This window comes from Lipotes vexillifer, unplaced genomic scaffold, assembly GCF_000442215.2.
Source record: "Lipotes vexillifer unplaced genomic scaffold, Lipotes_vexillifer_v1.1 scaffold484, whole genome shotgun sequence".
In the NCBI taxonomy this organism is placed as follows: domain Eukaryota; kingdom Metazoa; phylum Chordata; class Mammalia; order Artiodactyla; family Lipotidae; genus Lipotes; species Lipotes vexillifer.
The window spans coordinates 1,943,269-1,952,128 of record NW_006786458.1 but is presented as its reverse complement, the minus strand read 5'-3'; the positions used below and the strand labels follow the sequence as shown (position 1 = coordinate 1,952,128).

General features: G+C 45.6%; 1 pseudogene; it reads right to left on the bottom strand.

Moving 5' to 3' along the window:
* Nucleotides 1–3,686: 3,686 nt before the first annotated feature.
* Nucleotides 3,687–8,860, bottom strand: part of LOC103072858 (mediator of RNA polymerase II transcription subunit 25-like) — a 118,890-nt pseudogene continuing 113,716 nt past the window's right edge.

The following is an 8,860-nucleotide window of genomic DNA, read 5'->3' as shown; positions in this document are numbered from 1 at the left end:
TAAAAGTAGTACAGTAAGTCCCCTACATACAAACGCGTTCCATTCCGAGAGCACATTCGTAAGTCCAGTTTGTTTGTAAGTCCAACAAAGTTAGCCTAGGTACCCAACTAACACAATCAGCTATATAGTACCATACTGTAATACATTTATAATACTCTTCACACAAATAATACATGGAAAAACACACAGAAAAAATAAAGAAAACATATTTAATCTTACAGTGCCATACCTTGGAAAGTACAGCCGTACAGTACAACAGCTGGCATCCAGGGGCTGGCATGGAGTGAACAGTTAAGAAGAGTTACTGACTGGACGAGGGAGAGGAGGTGGGAGATGGTAGAGCTGAAGGATGGTCAGCGATAGGAGATGGAGGGCAGGCTGCAATGTCACTCACACCTGATGTTGATGGCACAGGTTCTGGTTCCTTGCTGGATTCAATTCTGTCTACCCTCTTGAAAAAATGATCTAGTGATGTCTGGGTAGTAGCTCTTTTCTTCTCATCATAGATGACATGGTAGCACTGGATTGCATTCTGCACGGCTGCTGCTACCTTCGCGTACCGTTCTCTGTTTGTGGTACACATTCTAAGTCCTGTGCCTTAAAAACCAGCAGTGCCTCCTCAAATAAAGAAAATCCCCTTGCCATTTCCTGCGCTGGGAATCGCTTCAGTTCCTCCGTTACTTGTTACTTCTTCTTGTCTCTCTTTGTCCTTTCTCTGAGCTTCCAATTCCATCAGGTCTTCATTAGTAAGCTCCTCAGGTTACACAGCAAGGAGTTCAGTGAAGTCGTCCTCTTGCAGATCTAGCTTGAAATAAAGATACTGTACTACTGTACCCTATACAGTACTGTACAGGAAAGTACACAAAAGCACAACCAGTTGTAGAGGGTGCACACACGTGACAATGTACGCCAAACACGTAAACTAACTTACGTGATTGGACATGTGAATGCAGGTTCGCAACTTGAAGGTTCGTATGTAGGGGACTTACTGTACAAGTAATACATGCATCATGTATTCATTTCCTGTCGCTGCTGCAACAAATTACCGCAAATTTTAGTGGCTTAAGACAACACATCTCTATTATCTTCCAGTTCTGCAGGTCAGAAGTTCAAAATGAGTCTTAAAGGTTAAATCAAGGTATTGGGATAACTGTGTTCCTTCTGGAGCTGTAGGGGAGAATCCTTTCCCCTGCATTTCCCAGCTTCTAGAAGCCACCTGCATTCCTTGGCTCCTGGCCCCTTCCCCCATCTTCAAAGTGTATCACTTCAACCTGTGCTTCCATCGTCATATCTCCTCTCTGCCTCTTACCCTCTACCTCCCTCTTATAAGGACCCGTGTGATTACATTGTGCCCATCCTGATTAAGGGGGATAATCGCCCCATTTCAAGAGCCTTAACTTAATCATATCTGCAAAGTCACTTTTGCCATTAAGGTCACCATTCACAGGTTCCAAGGATTAGGAAATGAATATTTTGAGGATCATTGTTCTACCTAAGACACATAATAATAAAAAAAAATAGTAAAAATTAAAAGTAAAATAACCCCCCCAGATAATTTTAACTGTTCCTATTATTATTTCATCTGCTTGTTTGCTACTGAACTCTAAATAACATGCTTATATATTTCTATTTTTTGATTTATCAACTTTAAAAATGTCTATTGGCTCCCTGAATTTAACACTCTCACCTCCCTTCTCTTGCCTCTCAACACTCCCTCACCCCTCCAATTTAGTTATATATTAACTGACTTTGACTTTTATTTTATTTATTTTTAAAATTTATTTATTTTTGGTTGCATTGGGTCTTCGTTGCTGCGCGGTGTGTGAGCTTCTCACTGCGGTGGCTTCTCTTGTTGCAGAGCACGGGCTCTAGGTGCTTGGCCTTAAGTAGTTGTGGCACACAGGCTTACTTGCTCTGCGGCACGTGGGATCTTCCCGGACCCGGGCACGAACCCGTGTCCATCGGCAGGTCACTGCGGTGGCTTCTCTTGTTGCAGAGCACGGGCTCTAGGTGCTTGGCCTTAAGTAGTTGTGGCACACAGGCTTACTTGCTCTGCGGCACGTGGGATCTTCCCGGACCCGGGCACGAACCCGTGTCACCTGCATCGGCAGGCGGACTCTCAACCACTGCGCCACCAGGGAAGCCCCGATTTTTATATTTTTAATTGAAGAGTTTAAAATATTTATGTAGTCAATTTATCAATTTTTTCTTTTATGGCTCCTGAATTTTGAGTTTTCCTTAGGAAAAATATCTTCCCAGCTCTAAAGTTTTAAAAGAATTCACCCATGTTTTCTTTTACATTTATATTTTTTCTTGTATATATTTGTTCCATTTGGAATTTAATCTGGTGTACAGTGTGAGCTTTTTGTACAAATTTTCCCTTTCCAAATCTCTTCTTAGTTGTCTGAATTCCATTTACTGATATGAGATTTACCTTTATCACATACTAAGTTCCCATATATATTTTGGTTAATGTCTGGACTTTCCATTCTGTTGTGTTTATCCATTCATGTCTCAATAGCAAAATATTTTAATTTTTGTGATTTCAATAATACATTGCAATATTTAGTAGGACAATTCAATGTTCATTTTTTTTTAAATTTCAAAAATGTCCTGGCTCTTGCTTTTTTTTTTGGCCTCACCAAGCAGCTTGCAGGATGTGGGAACTTAATTCCCCTGGCTCTTGCTTTCTTATTTACATATATACAGTTGAGAGTCTGCTTTTCCCAGAGGTCTAATATACACTCACTACATTCTCTTTCTTTAGGACTTAGACATTTTAATGTACCCCTTCCCTTTGATGATAAGGTTTCATCACAGACGCAAACTTACACACCTCTCTTTTTTCCCTATGATGAGTGTATCCTAAGAGACTCCTTGGACTCTGACATGACCCACTTCTGCCAGGGACCCTGCATCCTCCAATCCGAATTCTATGATTGTCTCAGTTCAGGCTTGAGCTGGACCTTGATGACATATTCACTCACGCTTTCAGTACTTGTTAGCACCTTCTCAAATATCCAGGAATAGTATGAATTAAATAAGAAATGAATAGCCTTATAAGAAGATTATGAAACTTTTCAGAAGGAAATATTCCAGTAATTAAAACTATGTGACACTAGTGAAGACTAATGGAATAAAATATGAGACCTAGAAAAAGACCAACTATATATGAGAACTTGGTTTATGATATGATGACATTTCAAATCAGATGAGGAAATATAAAGTATTCAAAAATGGTAGTATTGGGATACAGACTGAGCCATTTCAACAAAAGCCCCAGAAATACAGTTGCTACTCCACGTGTGGTCTGCACACTGTGGTCCATGATGAGGTAGGTTCTGAAACTGTGTAAGCATTTAGAAACTTCCATAGAAATTTGACCTTGCTGTCACCTGCAAGTGCATGATGTTCTCGCTCCACAGAATGTATTGCAGTATGCATGCTGAGAACACAGGTGTGGTGAAGGTCATGTGACATCTTCGGCGTACTAGTCATGGGCAGTAGGACCCTGTTACAGCGTGTGATATTTTAATTTCAGTTTGAGAAAATGTCATGATTTAAAAACTTTTCAAAACATTAGTAATTATTGATAGTTATAATACTATTTTAAAAATTCATAATTATTTTATTTCTTAACCCAGCCTGTGTGTGTGTGTGTGTGTGTGTGTGTGTGTGTGTGTGTGTTAAAAGGAACTTTCTTGGGTGTTGGGGGTGCAGATGAGGTCCATGAGGATATCATCCTCCATGACGCTGGGCTGCAGGCCTGGCTGGGGGACCGGGCCCCAGAGAACCCTGCTGAGCAGCCTCTGACCTGGCAGTGGAGCCCTGGGGGGAAGCTGTGCAGGCCAGGACTGCACGGGTGCCTGGTGCGGTGGGGACAGCAGTGCAAGGGCCCCTGGTGGCTGGAGGTGGTGGAGAGAGGCCTGAGGCGGGGGGACACCAGTCTAGGGCGGTGGCGGGTTGAAGAGGAGGCTCCGCAGCTGGGGCTGGCCCTGGGGTTCTGGGGCCGATGGGTGGGTCCGGGAGGGGGTGGGCGAGGGGCCGCTCCAGGAGGGCCTTGTGGGGCGCCTGGGCAGCACCCCGGGGCTGGGGCTGCCCCGTGGCTGCAGATGCTCCCACGGTCCCCTGAGGCTGGGGCTGTGGCAGCTGGAGCTGCTGCTCAAGCTTCTGCTGCTGGAGTTGCTTGTGGTTGGTGATGACCTGCCGCTGACAAAGTGTCTCTGGTCTTAGGGGATGAGGCCCACGAAGACCTTCTTGAATGAGTACGGCAGCATGAGCACACGCATCTCGCAGGGGGCCGCGTGGGGAGCGCACACAGCCAGTGAAGCCGTTGCCCAGGATGTGGTAGAGACCTCGGAGGGAGTCCAGGTCCTTGTTGGTGAAGTGGAAATGGACCATCCCTGAGTTCCAGAACAAAGGGCGCAGGGTGCTCAGCAGCTGCTGGGGGATGAGCTTCATGATCAGCGCTGTCCTCTTTTCAGCTTCTCGCCGTGACTCAGGCAGACCTGAGAAGGCAGTGACCGACTCAGCTTGGTGTTGGCACCACAGGGGTAGGTTTGGGCTTCTCCTGACACTCGAGGACCCTGCTCCAGGCCAGGAGTTTGTTGGAGACTGACTGCTGCCCGCAGAGGGCCAGGGTCCCGAGCTGGGCTGGAGAACAGTGCCCACCCTGAACAGTGTCCTGGGCTGCCCAGCTGGGGGGCCAGGACCGGGCCAGGGGCCACAGTGGAGACCAGGCTGGGCTGGGAAGGGGGGAGGCGTCTTGGGGGCACCAGGGGGCCCGGGCCTGGCTGTAGGGGGGGAACCACTCCTGGAAAGGCTTGCTGAAGAGGGTTGATGGGCTCAGCGAGGGCCCAGCCCAGCCTTCTGTTTCTTGGCGGCCTCCACGGCGCTCTGGGCAGCCACCTGAGCTGCACTCAGGGGACCTGGTACTGCGGGGGGACAGGGGACAGAGGCTGCTGGGGGGCTGCCATGAGCAGGGCGCCCGAGGGAGGATCTAGAGGCAGGGGCACGAGCGGCTTTGGCTGGAGGGGGCCTGAGGCCGAGCTGCCCCCGATGGGCAGCACAAGCCCCCGCACCAGCACCATGTGCCTCAGGTCCTGGCTCACATCTGTTGGTGGCTGCAGTGGCTCCAGCCTGGCGGGAGGAGCCGCCTTCTCGAGCAGAAGCTGCAGGGCAGGCAGCTTCCAGGGCAGCATGATGGAGAAGTAGGTTCCTCACTCCCCAGCCCTCTGCACGAGGGTCTCCGTCATGCACCCAGAGTATGTGGTGCCCTCGACAGCAGGCAGCAGGTAGGGGGACGAGTTACAGTAAGGAGGCAGAGTCGGTGTGTCTGGCCAGTCTGCTCGGGCATCTTCTTGAAGTCATTGAACAGCTGCAGAGCCCTGCTGACGCCTTCAGCGATGAGGCTGCAGCTCTGGCCCCGCCTCCCCTCCCCCCCCCACCATGAACTTCATGCCATCGAGCCAGATGACAAACCCATAGGCGCTGCTGGTGGGAGCGTGATATTGTACGTAGGACTCGGGAGCGCAGTCCACTGTGTTGAACACCACGAGGCTGTACTGGGTCCCCCCCATAGTCTCCCCCGAAGTCCGTCTCGGCAGCAGGACCACCATTAAAATACTTGATGGCCAGGAGCAGGTAGTGCTTGCGGAGGCCCTCGAAGTAGGGCCCCAGGTTGGCTGTGCCCTCAATCACAAACACCACGTCAGCTACGAGGCCCCCGGCCCAGCCGCCAAGCCTGTTTGAAATTCATAGTTTAACATTATTAGCCCAATGAAATACATTTTTTTTTTTTTTTTTTTTTTGCGGTACGCAGGCCTCTCACTGTTGTGGCCTCTCCCGTTGCGGAGCACAGGCTCCGGACGCGCAGGCTCAGCGGCCATGGCTCACGGGCCCAGCCGCTCCGCGGCATGTGGGATCTTCCCGGACCGGGGCACGAACCCGTGACCCCTGCATCGACAGGCAGACTCTCAACCACTGCGCCACCAGGGAAGCCCAGAAAAACATTTTTTTATGGTTTATGTTTTTTGTGTCCTAAAACAACATTGCCTACCTCAGGGTTTTAAGGATTGTCTACTTACGTTCTTTCCTAAAAGCTTTGCAATTTTTTGTTTTTTCATTCAGATTTATGATACACTTCTAATTTTTGTGATGTGTGAGGTAAGGATTAATGTTCAGTTTTTAAAAATTCAGATATCCCGTCATTCCATCACTATTTGCAGAAAAGACTTTCCCTTCTCTGTTGAATTACCTTGGCATGTTTGTGGAAAATAAACTTACCATAGATAAGTGGTTCTGCTTCTGGAGTCACTTTCCTGTTCCAGTCATCTTTACGTGGATTCTTTTACCAAAACCACGTTGTCTTAATTATTGTAGCTTTATAGTAAATCATGAAATTAGATAGTTTTCTCCAACTTCACTCTTTTTAAAAATGACTTTTGCTGTTCTAGGTCCATAGGAATTTCCATTACAAATTTTACCATTAGGGCTTCCCTGGTGGCGCAGTGGTTGAGAGTCCACCTGCCGATGCGGGGGACACAGGTTCGTGCCCCGGTCCGGGAAGATCCCACATGCCGCGGAGCAGCTGGTCCCATGAGCCATGGCCGCTGAGCCTGCGCGTCCGGAGCCTGTGCTCCGCAACGGGAGAGGCCACAACAGTGAGAGGCCCGCGTACCGCAAAAAAAAAAAAAAAAAAAAAAAAAAAAAAAATTTACCATTAGCTTGTCAATTTCACCCAAAGTGTCTGCAGGAATTTTGATCAGAATTGCATTGAATCTATAAATCAACATGGGGAGAATTAATAATATTGAGTTTTCCAATCCAAAAACATATTATATTGCACCATTTATTTAGGTCTTCTTTAATTTCTTAGAGCAAATATTCTATTCTTTTCAGTGAGGAAGTGTTGCATGTCTTTTGTTATGTTTAATGTGCCTGGTTTTATAACATGTCTGTGTTGTTTATTATTATATTTTTTGAAATATAATTTGGTTGTCAATATTATGGAGTCAAATAGTAAAACATTTGGAAATTGTCTCCGTTTTTTATTCATTTCATGTTTTCTAGAGATTTAATTTTATAGTATATTTCAAAAGTATTCTTCCATGAGAGATTGTCCTCCACCACAGATAGAGAAGCACTTGTCTACAGATACAGAGTCTAGGTCTGGTCAGTGTCTGAAGTTCTTATCATCTTCCAAGCATTCTTGGGAAGGGGGCAAGAACAGCCAGGGAAGTGCATACCTAACTCTTCTGAAAAATGATCTGGAAGAGGCACGTATCAATCCTGCTCACATCTCATGGCCCCGGTTTGCTGCAAGGGAGGCTGAGAAGTGTAGCTTTTGGTGGCTGACATGAGTCCGGTAATGGCTGTCACTATGGAAGAAGGGAGGCATGGATGTAAATAAAAACAAAAATAAACAAATGGGACCTCATTAAACTTAAAAGCTTTTGCACAGCAAAGGAAACCATAAACAAAACGAAAAGACAACCTACAGAATGGGAGAAAATATTTGCAAACGAAGTGACTGACAAGGGATTAATCTCCAAACTAGATAAACAGCTCCTGCAGTTCAATATCAAAAAAACAAACAACCCAATCAAAAAATGGGCAGAAGATCTAAATAGACATTTCTCCAAAGAAGACATACAGATGGTCAATAGTCACATGAAAAGGTGCACAATATCACTAATTATTAGAGAAATGAAAATCAAAACTATAATAAGGTATCACCTCACACCAGTCAGAATGGCCATGATAAAAAAATCTACAAGCAATAAATGCTGGAGAGGGTGTGGAGAAAAGGGAACCCTCTTGCACTGTTGATGGGAATGTAAATTGGTACAGCCACTATGGAAAACATCATGGAGGTTCCTTAGAAAACTAAAAATAGGGTTACCATATGATCCAGCAGTCCCACTCCTGGGCATATATCTGGAGAAAACCATAATTCGAAAAGAGTCACGTACCAAAATGTTCATTGCAGCTCTATTTACAATAGCCAGGACATGGAAACAACCTAAATATCCATTGACAGAAGAATGGATAAAGAAGATATGGTATACACACACACACACACACACACACACACACACACACACAATGGAATATTACTCAGCCATAAAAAGAACAAAATAATGCCATTTGCAGCAACATGGATGGACCTAGAGATTGTCATACTGAGTGACGTAAGTCAGACAAAGACAAATATAATATGATATCACTTATATGTGGAATCTAAAGAAAATGGTACACGTGAACTTGTTTACAAAGCAGAAATAGAGTCACAGATGTAGAAAATAAACTTATAAAGAAGTGGAGGGCAGGGATAAATTGGGAGTTTGGGGCTGACATATACACACGGCTATATATAAAACAGATAACTAATAAGGACCTGCTGTATAGCACAGGGAACTCTACTCAATACTTTGTAATGATCTATATGAGAACAGAATCGGAAAAAGAGTGGATACATGTATATGTATAACTGATTCACTTTGCTATACTCCTGAAACTAACACAACATTATATATCAACTATACTCCAATAAAAATTAAAGTAAGAAGTGGGGCATGGATATGGCTATGGTTAGATCTCTGTCACTGTTGATCCTTCTGGATCCCTAAATGTTAATGCCCTCCTCTATTCCAATGCAGAAAATGTACTCACACCTCCTCAAGTGAGACGCCTCATCCAGCTTAATAGCTAGGATATCAAGTTGTTATGCATCCTCCTCCATCAAGTTTAGATATAGCTTCTCATGATCTGATGACCGACTGTGGAGCAGAGCACCATGCACCAGTTACTAATCCCAGGGGAGGACTCCAACTGAAGGAAGCATAGCAAAGTTCACCAC